At 35.9% G+C, this 16,011-nt stretch overlaps 1 long non-coding RNA gene across 3 annotated transcripts in view; it reads right to left on the reverse strand.

Moving 5' to 3' along the window:
• The window catches only part of LOC106973109 (uncharacterized), a 159,152-nt gene that overhangs the window by 95,573 nt on the left and 47,568 nt on the right, over positions 1 to 16,011 (reverse strand). For all 3 annotated transcript variants that reach the window (XR_008298134.1, XR_003426790.2, XR_008298135.1), the window contains exon 2: positions 4,189 to 4,233. This is a non-coding gene — a long non-coding RNA (uncharacterized LOC106973109). The remainder of the gene's footprint in view (positions 1 to 4,188; positions 4,234 to 16,011) is intronic.

The raw sequence follows: 16,011 nt of genomic DNA on the forward strand, positions 1-16,011 counted from the left end.
CCCATGTGGGGCTCTGCACTGGGCATGAGCCTATTAAGATTCTTTCCCTCCTTCTCCCCCCTTGCTCCTCTCCTCTCCTCACCTGTGTGCACTATTTCTCAAAAAACAATAAAAAATCAAAAATAAAGAATGAAACTGGACCACTTTTTTATACCATACACAAAAATAAATTGAAAATGGATGAAAGACATAAATGTGAGGCAGGAAACCACTGAAATCCTAGAGGAGAACACAGGCAGAAACCTCTGTAACATCACTTGTAGCAACTTTTTACTAGACATGTCTCTGGAGGCAAGGGAAACAAAAGCAAAAATGAACTACTGGGACTTCATCAAGATGAAAAGCTTCTGCATAGCTAAGGAAACAGTAAAAAATACTAAAAGGAAACCTACAGAATGGAAGAACATATTTGCAAATGACATATCTGATAAAGGGTTAGTATCCAGAATATATAAAAACTTACCAAACTCAACACCCCAAAACAAATAATCCAGTGAAGAAATGGGCAAAAGACATGAACAGACACTTTTCCAAAGAAGACATCCAGATGGCGAACAGAGACATGAAAAGATGCTCAGCATCACTCATCAGGGAAATACAAATCAAAACCACAATGAGATATTACCTCATACCCATCAGAATGGCTAAATCAACAAGACAAGAAACAACAGGTGTGGTGAGGATGTGGAGAAAGGGGAACTCTCAAGATATGGAAGCAGCCCAAGTGCCCATTAACTAATGAATGGATAAAGAACATGATGTGTATATATACACAATGGAATATTATTCAGCCATAAAAAAGAATGAACTCTTGCCATTACCAATGACATGAATGGAGTTAGAGAGTAGAATGCTAAGTAAAATAAGTCAGTCAGAGAGGACACATACCACATTTTCCACATATGTGGAATTTAAGAAACAAAACACATGAGCAAAGGGGGAAAAAAGAGAGACAAACCAAGAAGCAGAATGTTAACTACAGAGAGTAAACTGACGGTTATCAGAGGGGAGGTAGGTGGGTAGGTGGGTGAAACAGGTGATGGGGATTAAGGAGTGCACTCGTTGCAATAAACACCGGGTATTAAAATTAAAAATTAAAAAAAACACAAAAGGTTAGAGGATATATTACATAAATCATGGCAAATGGGAAAAAGTTGTCTAACATGCAGCCATTAAAAAGGATAAAATGGATAACATATAGTGACTTAGAAAGATGTTCACCATGAAAAAGCAAAAACCATAATCACATATATGGTATGAAAATAAGGTAGAGAAGCTGAATACACTCCATTTTAGAAAGGATCCATCTCTGCTGTTTTTATGCTAAATTTTTACTTATGCTCCATATTTTGCTTCTGAGTAAGCTAAGTAAGCTCTGTTCCCACTTCAAGGGGGAAGCAAGAAAGTTAATCCTTCTCTGAGTTTTGTCTTAGGCCCCAAACACCTTTTAACACCTTAGAAAAGCCAGATCCCAAACACATTCCAGGACATTAGCTTAAAACAAACCTCGGCTGATGTTGGTATTAATACCACTCCTTCTGTGATTTATGGAGTAACACCTATTGTTCACCAGACACTTGCCTTTGATTGGACCTCACCCTGGATTCCTAGAGGAACACGTACCCTAGACCCTTTTCTAGCATAAACCCCTTGCCTCAAGAAATGATGAGACTCATTCTGCTTTCCTTTCTGAGTATCCTGGATATTCCATCTGCTATTCTCTACCTGTCACTTAACACTATTTAATAAACTCTGTTTCCACTTTCTCTGCCTCATTTTTGATTTCTATCCTGTGTGAAGCCAAGGACCCTATTGGCTGGTTCTGTGGGACCCTTCTCTGGGTCTTTGGACCCAGTCTGTCTGCATAAAAAGCATCATGTGGGGCACCTGGCTTAGTCAGTTATGCGTCCGACTTTGGCTCAGGTCATGATCTTGTGGTTTGTGAGTTCAAGTCCCGCATGTGGTCTCTGCACTTGATTTTCTCTCTCTCCCAATCTCTCTCTCTGCCCCTCCTCCATTTGCATTCTCTCTCTCTCTCTCTCTCTCTCTCAAAATAAGTAAATAAACTTGAAAAAAAAAGCATTATGTGCACATATTGATATTGATGTCTATGTGTGTGTGTGTGTGTGTGTATACATATATACACACACCCACATATATTATATATATATATATATATAATGTTAATCTATATAAAGAAAGGATTTGGTGGATATAATGCTCCAGCAAAACTTTTAGTACTAGCTAATACTGAAGGAAATAAATAATTTTCTGTTTAGTATAATTCTGTATTTTTTTATTTTAAATAATTCAAATAAAAATATTTCCATTGAAAGAAGAAAAGTACACACCATCTGTTTTCCCCATTCTATAAACTAGAAAAATTGCTATTACTTTTAATCTCAGTAATTTAATTCAATAATTACCATGAATGAATAATTTGATTCAAGATAAACTATAGAAACTGTTAAAAATTATAAATTATATGAAAATAGAAATTCAAATTATTCAACAATCAAATTCCAGTGAAGAATGATAATTTTAAAAATTATTTTTATATTAAGACAGGATTTTAATTTTATTAGGATTAAACCCAAAATAGTCTTTCATCAGTAAGGTTCACAATTTTCTGTCAATATGCAAAAACACTGGCAACAATTTCTTAAAGATAAAAAACAACAACTGTAGCAAATTCATGAAGCTGCTTTATCACTTTTCAATGCTTTAGTGGCTGGAAATAAATCTTTTTCTTTGAAAGTATAGTTGACAACATATAAAAATTAAATACAGTCATAAAACCTCAATGATTTATGAGAAAATGATACAATGCTCCATCACAAAGGCTGAATATGGAATATAACAGCTGGAAAAATGAAGAATTTCTTTAGCTTCCGCCACTACAGTATATCTCGGTTGGTCTCACCCAGAGCTACACAAGATATTCTTTCCCATCAGTGAGGCTTGCTGCTTGTTCTTCCCTCAACCAAACCACCAAAAATAACATGCTCTTCCCATATGGGATTAGAGTCATCACACATTTATTTTACATTCCTTGTTCTACTGCATCCTCATTTCAGTTCAACAAGTGGGCAAGAAAGATATTACATGCAATTTGCAGATGAGGAAACTTAGTATTCTAGAGGCACCATGCTTTGCCAGCCACAAATCGCATGAGCAGTGAGCAAACTATTGTGTACAAACACACAGCCAACACAAGAGATCATGAACAAAGGTATAGATCCGTGCAACCTGCTGTACCGTCTTCAGGAGAACTTTCTGACTCCTGGCCCACTGGTGGTTATGTTATTGTTGTTTTGATTTTAGTCTTATGTCTTTAATTTGCACTGTTCTGTCTCTTTTAAGCATTGAGCAATTTGTCTTGAATTTAGCAAAAAGGTACTGGAATGTGGGAGTGGGGGTTGACCTACATCTGAACGATTTGCATATGATTCACCACAATTAAACAATTGGGTTTGAAATAGCTACAATTAAGCTATTATCAGAGAAGTATTTACTAGACTAGAAATTCTAAATTTATCTTCACATAGGTCCTAGCCAAGAAAGGGACCACCTTTTCTGGCGCTCATATTAAGTAAAGCTAATAATGAAATAAATTCTTCCAAATTAATATTTATATTACTAAATCACTGATAGCTAATTATACTTGTGGTTACTTGGTTGTTTCTTCAAAAATTATAGGCTTAAAATAACAAGAAAAATATGAAATTAGGGTAGACAAAAGAATCTCAGTTTCTAATAATATATTACATGTATTATTATATACAAATGTACATATTAAAAAACTGCCTTCTTGATGTGTGAAAATTGTATATGATATGTCTCACCACCCTAAAATTATGGAGAGAGTAATATAAAAATGTAAAAGAAAGACTAAATTCTGTCTACCGTAAACATAAATTATAATACTTTATTATAGTATTATACATAGTGGTATGTATATTATATATAGTGGTATGTAATAGTATGGAAGAGAAATTCAAACTGATGATTAAATACTATGTGTTGGATGATTTCAAGTTTAGGAAACAAGTAGATGTAACAAACTTTTCGATTATTCAGAATAAGCAACATCAATTCTAGCTATGTCTGACTTGATGAATAAATTATTGCAACACAGCTAAAACAAACACAACATATTTTATAACCAGAAAAGTTTCTTTTTCCTACCTTTACAGGTGCATGAATATTTCTCTGATTAACTTCAAGAATACCCTACAAGAGAAATAGAACGTAGATGAGATAGAGAAGAATAAAACAGCAGGATTGTTTGAGTATTATAACCAACACCATGTTAGTGGTCTCTTTGCTGGGGGGGGGGGGCGATCTTTTTTTTTTTTTTTTTTGAGAGAGAGGGACAGAGCTTGAGCGGAGCAGGGGCAGAGAGAAAGGGAGACAGAATCCAAAGCAGGCCCAAGGCTCTGAGCTTCAGCACAGAGCCCAATGCGGGGCTCAAACTCAGGAACAGTGGGATCATGACCAACTGAAACACCCAGGCGACCCCCCTCTGGGGGGGGCGGTGAGAGCTATTTACTGTGGCAAGGCATTGACTGTTTCATCCACAAATACACATGAATCTGGCAACACTGAAGGTGACATAGTGCACACAAACATTAAAGACGTGTGGATGGAGCATTTTTGCTATCTGTAGCGTGTGGATGCAGTGATTAGGACTCTTGTTCACAACTGTAAGCCAATTTAATAATTTTACTATTGACAGTTGGTAAAGGTGGCAAGGAAAAAGTAAAATTACACCATATGGCTAAAAGGAAGAAAGACAACTTACAAAACAAGACTTCCAGATTTAATAACATCTTTTTAAATTTTTTTTAACGTTTATTTATTTTTGAAATGCATTTTTTTCAACGTTTTTATTTATTTTTTGGGACAGAGAGAGACAGAGCATGAACCGGGGAGGGTCAGAGAGAGAGGGAGACACAGAATCGGAAACAGGCTCCAGGCTCTGAGCTGTCAGCACAGAGCCTGACGCGGGGCTCAAACTCACGGACTGCGAGATCATGACCTGAGCCGAAGTCGGCCGCTCAACCAACTGAGCCACCCAGGTGCCCCAATAAAATCTTTTTTTATGCAATTAAAAATATAGGTACTAATTGTAGTCCGTTTTGTGCATATGATCTCAAGATGTCAGCTTGGAACAAAATCAAATCCTACATTTTGGAGATTTTAGACAGATGTTACTTGGCATAGTAAATTGCTATAAGGAAACTCTGGTGCCTATCATTAGAACAGAACTGGTATTAGAACTAGAGGTCAGCTTAAAAATTAACGGGTACAGAGGTACCTGGGTGGCTCAGTGGGTTGGACGTCTGACTTCGGCTCAGGTCATGCTCTCATGGTTCACGGGTTTAAGCCCTGCTTCGGGATCTATGCTGACAGCTCAGAGCCTGGAGCCTGATTCAGATTCTGTGTCCCCCCTCTTTCTGTGCCCCTCCCCCATTTAAGCTCTGTCTCTCCCTCTGTCTCTCAAAAATAAACATAAAAAAAAATTTTTTTAACTCAACTGGTCCAACATCATCACTTTACAAAGCACAGAAAGGTTGCACAGCTAGCTCAAGGCAGGACGAAGGGTCCTCAATACCTTATACTCATACTCATCCCACAGCATTACAATATTTAATTCTTTGTAACTTTCCAGGATTGGAAGGAAGTAGAGAGAGTGGGATTGCGTATTCTGCTCTTGGTAAGTTCCATCTCCTTGATGAAGCTTCATACTCCTGCCTGAATAAATGACCTGTGTCATCAATATGTATTACATCTACTTCATTCAAAACTTCTTTCCTTGCTGAAGGGAGATACCAAAGAATCAGATGACAGGATTCTGTTCTTAAGCTGCTTACAAATCAAGGGGAGCAAGCAGGAAAAAATCAAGAGAAAACGCACATGAATAACACCACGAGCTGGATAGGAGAGAAGCCACCCAGTAGTACTTCACATAAAATCTGTTTTCTAGGCAGCATTCAAAGAAAATCTACCATTGCTCTTTAACAAATGTTTTCCCTTTCTGAACCAACCTGTACTATTATACATAGTCATAAAATCAATCCCCTTTGCTTTCTGGCTAGGCCTCTTTTTTTAAAATATACAATTAACTTGTGATTCTTAATTAATGCAATATAATTTCAGTAACAACAACAATTGCTTATCAAACCATTTCTTGTACATGCTCTCGAAAGACAATAACCTCTGGCCCAGTTTGTTTTGACGTTAGCAGTAACCTCTATATCTTCAGAAAGTTCAATAACAGAATCAATATTACATGCACACAGAATCCACCTCTGTTCTATCAAGACCTAGAATTTTAAGAGACTGGGACCTGAGAAAGCAGCAATGAATCAGCTGTGGGGATGTTTTCTTGTGCTGGAATTGCAGAAACAGCTTGCGTGTGCCACGATGGAGGCTCACAGCATCAGTAAGATACCTGTGCCCTTGCTGGACAAACCCAATGATTAATTCATGCTTCCTTTGCAGAATGTCAAAGGATAAGTGTCATAAATGTAAAAGTTGTATCAGATATAAAAAAACACATTAGATAAAAGATGTTTCCAAAATGAGAGATTTAAATTACTCGAGCAGTAGATCTAGCTAAAGTAGCTAGTGACTTTAAGAAGATAAAGCATTATTTAGTAAAAAGATGTATTTGCTGGATTTTATTATTCCAAGTTTTCAATTCTGCTTAAATCATGAAGGAAGAATGCTGAGACAACTTTTTTAGTGCCAAAGTTTAAGCAACTTAATCCAACCATATTTAAGAGAAATAAAGTCACAGAATAAATTTCGAAGAACATGTTTCTTTGAAATTTCAGTAATCAGTCAAGTAGAAAGTGGTCCTACATTTTTCTGCAAGAAGCCATATGACTATGGTTCAGCCATCTTATTTTATAGATATACAGATATAAACACAGACACATATAGACACCATAGTGGGTGGGCACAATTGCGTTGTATATAAGCAAATATAGTTAAATGTCGAAATATACACTTCTGTCCATTATGTATTTTATGTTCTTAAATATGCTTGACTAAGGACTAGAGTTTTGGCTTTTTAATATCTCTAAAATCAGGTAATTATGGTAAATAAACATGTCTACAAGCTTCAAAGCGACATACATGGTCCCAATGACTGCCAATTTAAGGCAAGATTACCATAATGTAGAAGGCAGGATTTTGTAGACAGTTGGAGGACAAAGAAGTAAATGTCAAGTTACTATTTTTAATATAAAATTAGTTAGAAACTCTTCTTGCTCTTTGCTCTCCTCTTCTTCCACTGAAGAGACTATTTCTTACTAAGATGCTAGCACAAACACTTAAAAGATCTCCTGTTTTAGAAAAATCCAATTTAAACAACCAAGAGAATTTAAAATATGGCATAAATGTATTTAAGCTTTCATTCCTAAAGGCTTTAGTTCTTTCATCAAAATAGGAGGTCACAACAAGTGTATATTGTACAAAGAGAGCAAGGTGTTCAACGCATTTGAAGAATAGGAGCAAAATTAGACATTAGCATTTCTACGGAAGCACGTAAGAAACACCAACTTTGTTTTGTCTACACTATACACCTCTAACATAAAGTAAGAATGATCTTCATAATGGACATTAGAGAATTAGACAACACATTTATTAAAATAAAATTTAACAGTATCGTTAAAAGCTTTTTGATTGTCTACATAAGTCCTCTTATTTTACAGATGTATAAATGAATTAGACATATACTATAATGTCTGTGAGTAAAGCCTAACTTTATTATCACAGCACACGTTTTATTTTGATTTCCACTAAGCTTAGTATAGCCATTTTAGGAAAAGCGAGCATTAAAACTGTCATATTTTTAGCTCTGAGGCTCACTTCCAGTCTCTCTTCAGGATTCACATTAAATAATGTCCATTACTAGATTCTCTGCTAGTATATTTTTTCTTGAAAACCTATAGTCTTCTATTTACCCAACAAAATATAAACACAAGATTAAAATATAAAGCTGTATTTGATAACACTAATTTTTTTTACCTTAACTGTTCACCAAGCATGATATTTGTTCATAAGAAATAAATATATTGTTTCCACCTGGCCTCTTACACACTCCATTTTCTCTTCTGTTCCCACAGTTTGAATGGCCCCAGTCTACACTTTGAATCCAAGTTTGGGGTAGGTGAGGGGTATGTTAGTGTCTAAGTTTTGGTCTGTTTAATAATTACATCAGGAAGTTGTGGCTTAGTTAATGGCACTAACAGAGTCTTCTCACAAAAGGGGATAAGACCCAAAGCTTTTATAGTATTATAACCCTTTCTACTTCTTAACAATCGTAAGATGATCTAAATCATTATAAAGGTCACTCCTGACCTTTCAAAAGTCAAACTTCCTTGCATGGTGCTAGATAGCATGTTTTGAGAACAGTTTCAACAGTAACTTCATGTCCAAGGAATTTGATAAGGCCTTTTTCCCCACAAAGGCTCAATTGGAGAGAATGATATGACTGGTTTTCTGCCAAGAGACCCGCTGTAGAGAGATTGATCTCTAGTGATCTTTTTTTTTTTCTTTTTTTTCCCCACCAAGTGACAGTTGGAATATGCCCATTAGGATGGTTCTAGAAGTGTTCTTAAGCAACTTGTAGAGGCCCAGCTGAGGTCTTGTCAGTTGATCTGAGAAAAACGGTGAAGGCATCCCAATGACAGACTGTCAGACTGTCATGTTTGATACCTTTCTGGAATAAAAATCTCCACGCAAGTAAAATGTGCTGTACTTTAAAATCACAGTTCCAGGAAGTGGAATTTTGAGCTATGTTTGTTATATACATGACAAAGTAAGTTTAATGCCATTTATTAAAAACACACATGCACACACCCTCTTTAAATGTACTTTCTTTTGCAATAAATGAAATTCAAAGTATCTTATTTCTAAAAATATCTTGACATTTGTTTTGGAAAATACAAAATAATTGATGGTTTTCATTAAGGGAAGGTTACATCTAAAATAATAAATTTTTGTTCTTACAGAGCTTATAAACTACCAAAAGTAATTAATTTGTAAGTAGACATATAACATGACAAATGGTGGTAAGTGCTATGAAGAGAAATAAAGTAAGGAAGTGGGGAAGTGAGGAGTTGGTGGTATGATTTTAGATAAAGTGGGAAGATTAAGAAATCAGGATGGAGAAGAACACAAAGAAAAGATCACACTGGTTCCTAGAGGTTATCATCAATCACCCTGGTTCTGCCATTATGGATGTTTGAGCCTGAGATTCTCCTTCATGTCACCATGTGATCTTTCCGTAAAATGGGATAACAACATACACCGCAAATTTTTGTAGCACACAATTGATTGCAAAAATATTATATGTAAATATCTGGAAATAAAATACAGTGAATAAAGAGAATGGACCAGAAAGGAACTCAGTGAGCTGCATTTCACTTAGGCCACTTCCACATGTTAGTTGAAGCTCATTATTATTATTTCCATTTCATAGATAAGAAATAGATACTTAAGAGGAATAAGTAACTTCATAACATGGGAAAGACCAAGGCAAAGGCAAGGCTTTGATCTGGGTCTCTGTCACTCTGAAGCCCAGTTCCTGCAATGCCACCTTACTGACCCTCTGAAGGCTAAAACACAAGGTTCCTTCCACCCTCATGTCAATTCTCTCAATCCCTAATATCTAGTGTAATAATTGCAATACTTTATGTTTCCATCATATCTTAAAAGTCTTCAAAACATGCTCCTTAATTACTTAATGTCACTCTTATAAAAGTTCTGGAGTAGGTGTTATTCAAGAAAGTGAAGGCAAAATGGTTATATAATCATTATGTCACCTCATCTAATTGTTAGTGAGAAAGGTGGCACTAAATCTTAAGTTAGCACACTATGAATCCATTTGTTTTTCTACTATATGGTACTGCATTAAATTTGAGTTAGAAAAGTAAGGGAAAAGCTCTTCAAATCAGAAATGCAATTCTGTTTTTTCCTTGGGGTTAACCCATGTGGTAACAAATAAAAGAATTAAAAAGCAAGGTCTCCCATTTTCTGATTTTAGCATTCCCACACTTTATTTTTCACAATCTTATTTTACTCATCATTTTGTTCCCTGGCCCCAAATAAATTAATTCAATCAATTCTAATTTGGGGACCTATAAAGTTATACTTACTCAAACTTGGCAAATTCCAATTAATTGTTTATATCGTAAACATTAATTAATTAATGTTTTTAACATTCTAATTAATTGTTTAAGATATCATATCCATGATTATCTTAAAAACAAATGTCAATATTAGCTATACGTTGTTTTCTTTCTCAGAATTCCTCTATAAGTATTACAGTCTTGATGCAATAGTTTGTTTTCAAGAATAATTTGTTTCCAGTTTTAGATGCTCCAAAGATTAAGGTTTAATAGTCTACCATGACCCAGAATGATAATTGCTCTTGTTTTGTGATAAATTTAAGGTGGTTTAGTCTATACGGGGTCCACTTAAATAAAATCTAAGTTCTTATGAAATTAATGCCTAAGTCAATAAATCACTTAAGCCACTGAAGAAAGTTGGCAGCTCCATTTTCTACGACTGAAGAGGACGGGTCAATAACTTCATTTGACTAATATTCACTTTTTCTATATGGCAAACAATGAACTTCATCTGTCTAAGAAGTATATCACTTGAATTTTGTAGAAAATGATAAAACACTAGGGGAATAACATCAAATCAATGAAAAATTTCAAAGTCAGAAAAAAGTGCTCAAGATTCTAACCCAGTCCTTTGAAATTACTTGACATCCTTTCATATATTCATATAAGCTCATCAAGAGTTCATCTTTATCACTTTTTCCATGTCCTCAGCAGTAGCAAATCACTTACAATATGTTTCTTAGCAAATCACTTGCAGTATGTTTCTTGGACAGAAGACACACACTACCTCAAAAATCTTAAGTTTCCTTCTCACTGATACTTGAATTTTAAATCCCTTTTTAGCAAATGTACAGAGTTCCAATTCTCAAATGACACTGCAAAGGGATATTTTTTGTTTTGTCTTGTTCAGCAATGAATATGCCCCTTACATAGTTCTTCTGGCCTTTGCCTTGGACTCCTTGGCCTTGAAATGTTAGAAGCCTCAAATTTGGAGAAAAATCATAAATATTATATGGATACAATAGGAAACTGGAAAATGGCATATAAAAAGCTACTCAATTACACAAAACAATTTTTTTCTCCCCATTTAATGAAGTAGTGAGTCACTAAAATTCTCAAAGCCATTAAAATCAAGGTGATTACCCGATCTTTCTCAAAGATTGGCCAATGTTATCAAAGATAACATGCAGGTTGCTGAAGGTGCAGAACAAACTGACAGACAGATCTCAAAATATCTAGCCAGTGAGCTCATCCACAGATGACTACAAAAATTTCTCCCGTGTCTAGACTTCCAGTTCTCCGTGTGTAAAGACCTGTCACTACTATGTCCTCCCATACCTAGTATTGAGCCTGGCAAATGGTAGATGCCAGCTTAAAATTTCTTAAATATAAATTCTTCAGTTCTTCAAAATGCAGATTTAATCCTATACTCCTACTCATGCTTAAAATCCTTCAATGCCTTTCCATTGCTCTTAGACTGAAGTCTAAAATCCTTAACAGAGCCTACAAGGACCCGTTGGTTTAGCAACTACCCAATTCTCCAGGCTTGTCCCACATGAAACTCCTACTTTACTGTTGGTGCTAACCTGGATTCTTCCAGGACTTTGTCGACACTAGGCTTTTTCTCGCTGACTGAAGGCATATGCTTTATGTAATTATTTTACAAATACTTCAAAATGTATGGAAGTATCAAAACTTATAAAGCAAGCTGTAATTATCCAACCAATATTAAATAGGCATTACCGTTATGCCATGCTTGCCTCAATTATCCTTTTTTCTCTAGTTCTTAAAAAAATAAAATAGAACACAGCTCATTACCTCATTTTATTCAGGTGTCTGCACAGAAAGAATTTCCCCTACCATTCCCCCTGAAATGGCATCCCTCCCCAGCCTTTCTATCCTGTTTTGCTTTATTTCTCATAGCAATAACTACCACCTATTACACAATCTATTTATTTACTAGAATGTTTATCATCTGTCTCCTTTTCTAGAATGTAAGCCTCATGCTAAATACATACTTTTTTGTAACCTAAGTTCTACCCAACACATTCCCTGTCCCTTCCAGTGCCCCCCAGCTAGCCATAACAGTCTGAGGTTGGCATGTATTTTCTATGTGTAGTTTTTACCTTTCCTATGTGTGTCAATAATAAAGACACTGCGCAGCTCCCTTCCCCTTCTTTTTTTGCCTGATGTTTATCCGTCCTCCAAGTTTTAACTATTGTGCTACTTCTTCAGACAAGCCTTACTCCACTAGCCCATTTATTCCTTTGCACTCCTTCTTTTCAATACTTGTGACAGTTAACATTTTCTTTTTCTAACTCCCTGTGCTACTAGACTGGAAGCTTCATGGAGGTGGGGTCAATTCTGTGTTGATCATTCCTGGCACATTGTAAGTGCTCAGGAGACACTAGGGAATAAGTGAATCGAGCAGCAACACAATCCAGAGGAAATGATTCCTTGCTTACGAAGGCCAGGAATCAGTCATTTCCTTGGCCAGATTTTTCTTCTCCATTTTCCTACAAATGAAGTTGTTGGCCTAGCTAACATGAAATAAGGATAACAGGGTACTATTTCTCTTTGTCACACAGACATTTTCTCCCTGCAATGTTTTGTTATACTTCTGGAGAGCCTGCCATTTGTCTCTATGAATTGGTCAGTGCCCATATTGTTTCATATTTTAAGATAAACAACTTTATTTCAACACATTCCAAATCTAGGAGTCACCAAGTTAAATTCAGACACCAAAGAGAAAAGTACTTTGTGGTATTTACTGATGTTTCAGTGAATCAAGTGGAAATGTTTCAAATTGTTGCCTCATGATTCTCAAAAACATTCCATATAAAATATGAGATCCAGTTCACCTAAGTTTCTGCTCAAAAGCTCATATAATACTGGATTAAATTACACAGCATGTGTACTTTGAAACGGAGCCCTTTTTCCTCTGGCCTTTTTTTTTTCTCACATTCTTTCCACAGAATGTATACATACATACAGACACACACACACACACACACACACACACACACACACACACACCCCTTGATTAAGAATTAAGGCTCAGACAATATGGAAATATCTATATTAGCATATAATCATTTCTATTTAGTTTTACAAAAAACAGACAAGTAAAAGTTCAACAAAACTTCAAAAAAATTTTTTTGATTGAGGACTCTAAAAATATATTTATGTAAGAATGGATTTTAATAGCAAATTTCTCCAGGTCACATAGAATTCTTATACCTACTTTCACATCTGTGAAGTTATTTCTTTAGCTTATTACTAAGAAGAACAGAAAAGTAATATGAATTATGTTTTCTTTTTTTTTTTTCAACGTTTATTTATTTTTGGGACAGAGAGAGACAGAGCATGAACGGGGGAGGGGCAGAGAGAGAGGGAGACACAGAATCGGAAACAGGCTCCAGGCTCTGAGCCATCAGCCCAGAGCCTGACGCGGGGCTCGAACTCACGGACCGCGAGATCGTGACCTGGTTGAAGTCCGACGCTTAACTGACTGCGCCACCCAGGCGCCCCTGAATTATGTTTTCAAAGTATCTTGAAACACTTTTATTAGATATTCTGCAACCATATAAAAGCAAAGCATGTCTCTAGGGTGAATAATTCTTACATTGCACTAACAATCAAGTCAATATGTATTCTTTTAAACATAAGCAAAGACAAATAAATGTAAAAATGTATATAACTTTGATATATGATGTACAATACTAATCCATGACCCCCCCCCCCCCATGATAATTTAGTATTTAGGAGCAACTTCCAAAAAACAAGTTTGCATTCTCTGATGTCATCAACTCAGTCAATACTTAAAAATATGTATTTTTGGGCTACCTGAGTGGCTTGGTCTGTTAAGCATCTGACTTCAGCTCAGTTCATGATCTCACAGTTCATGAGTTCGAGCCTCACATCAGGCTCTGTGCTGACAGCTCAGAGCCGGGAGCCCACTTCGGATTCTGTGTCTCCCTCTCTCTCTGTTCCTCCCCTGCACATGCTCTGTCTCTCTCTCTCTCTCAAAAATAAAAAAAAAAAAAAACATTAAAAAAATACATATTTTTCCAGAAAATTTACTTAGTGTTCTTATTATATACCCAGATGTCTAAAACTCATATTCTTACAGAAACCCAGCAACATAAATTAATTACATGAACTAAGGTGAACTGTATTTGGCTCTAGAGTGTGTATCAGGAAGTTGTGACTTTGCTTTAAAGAAAGATGAAAACATCTCTGACATATACCTATTTTTCCCCATATGCAGCAATACTTCTTTAATTAATTAATTCATCTTACATAGTGCTTGCTTATACGCAACTTATTGTTTAAGGTGTCCCAAAGTTGCAAAGGATAATAAACCCATGTTTCTGTTTCAAGGTGCCTATCATCTAGTGGATTAGACAAATTCATAATTGGAAAAATGATAACTGAGCATAGTAGCAGCAATGATAGACAGAGAGAGAGAGATACACAGGGTATTGTGGGAACATGGATCAGAGTCATCATTTCTCAGTGAAGACAGGAAGTGAGTGAGAACAAGCTGGCTCTACAAGGACAGGTAAGAATTACCTGGAACTGGATCTGGCAAAAAGTTGGGAGTGTGAAGACAAAGTCTCCTGACAAAGAGATCAGCATAATCAAAAGCCCAGAGACAAGAAACAGGATGGTGTAAGAAGGAAATTTCTATCACTGAAGTGTTACACAGAATCTGAAATACGGACCGGTTAGAGATGAAACTGGAGAATTTGACAAAGGCTAGATCATGGATGACCTTATGTTGTAGTAAGGGGTTTATCCTAATCGTTATAGCAAGTGAATTTACTCTTATTGCCAAACTTTGCATGATGTAACTAGGTGGCTTAGTTTCTGTTTTGAGAAGGATTGAGAGGAAATATTAGGACTTTTTAGAATAGAATATTTTAGTTGATTACTAAATTTTCCATAGATTTGGGAATGGGAAGTCATGGCATTGATATGATATTTCCTTTCCTTGTTATACACAGCTGATATCTTTCAATATATGTGTGGGGTAATATGTTAAAAGGTTTCTTTTTAATTGTAGATTATTCAGGAAAGACATGGAGTGGAGAAAGACATGGAGTGGAGTGGAGTGGAGTGGAGAGGATTTTGTGGTATTTCAGAAAAGAGAGGATGAGAGTTCTATACCAGGGCAGTGGGAATACACAGGGAGAAGAAGGAAAGTTTCAAGAACTCTTTAGGAGGCCATATTGGAAGGAGACAGATATGGATGATGATGTGGAAGGAGCCACAGATGACTCTCCAGATTCAGGTTGGAGAATTGGTTCCTTCTGATGCACCACCTAAGATAGAAGGTATAAGAGCAAAAACAAATTTGGAAAGAAAAATGCTAAGATGTGACTTTGAGATTTAAGATACTGGTAGAGCCAACCTAGAGGGCAGTGAATATGTGGCTAAGGTAAGAAGTTGTTTTGTTGGAGATAAAATTGGAGGAACTATCAGCATACTAGTAGGAATTGAAATTATAGAAATCAATTTACTCACCTAGAAACAGTGTTTAGGGTTTAGGGAGAGGCATCCAAGAATGATAAGTAATAGTGTTTGTAGGAGAAAGGAGCAATGGAGGGAGGAACAGTGAAAGATTAGGGGGAAAAAAAAGAATGCGGAGAGTCAGAAGTTAACAGAATTTCAGACAGGGTGGTTGACCAAGTCAAATGCACCAGAGGGATCCAACAAAGACTCTTATGACCCTTGCATTTGGCAATTTAGAGCTATGAGGTGACCATAGGGTAACAGAGTAGTTTCAGTAGAATTATAAGGGCATAAATTATATTTAAAAATTAATTGATAAACTTTTTCTATATTTATTGAATAAATAAAA

This window comes from Acinonyx jubatus, chromosome C2, assembly GCF_027475565.1.
Source record: "Acinonyx jubatus isolate Ajub_Pintada_27869175 chromosome C2, VMU_Ajub_asm_v1.0, whole genome shotgun sequence".
Classification (NCBI taxonomy): domain Eukaryota; kingdom Metazoa; phylum Chordata; class Mammalia; order Carnivora; family Felidae; genus Acinonyx; species Acinonyx jubatus.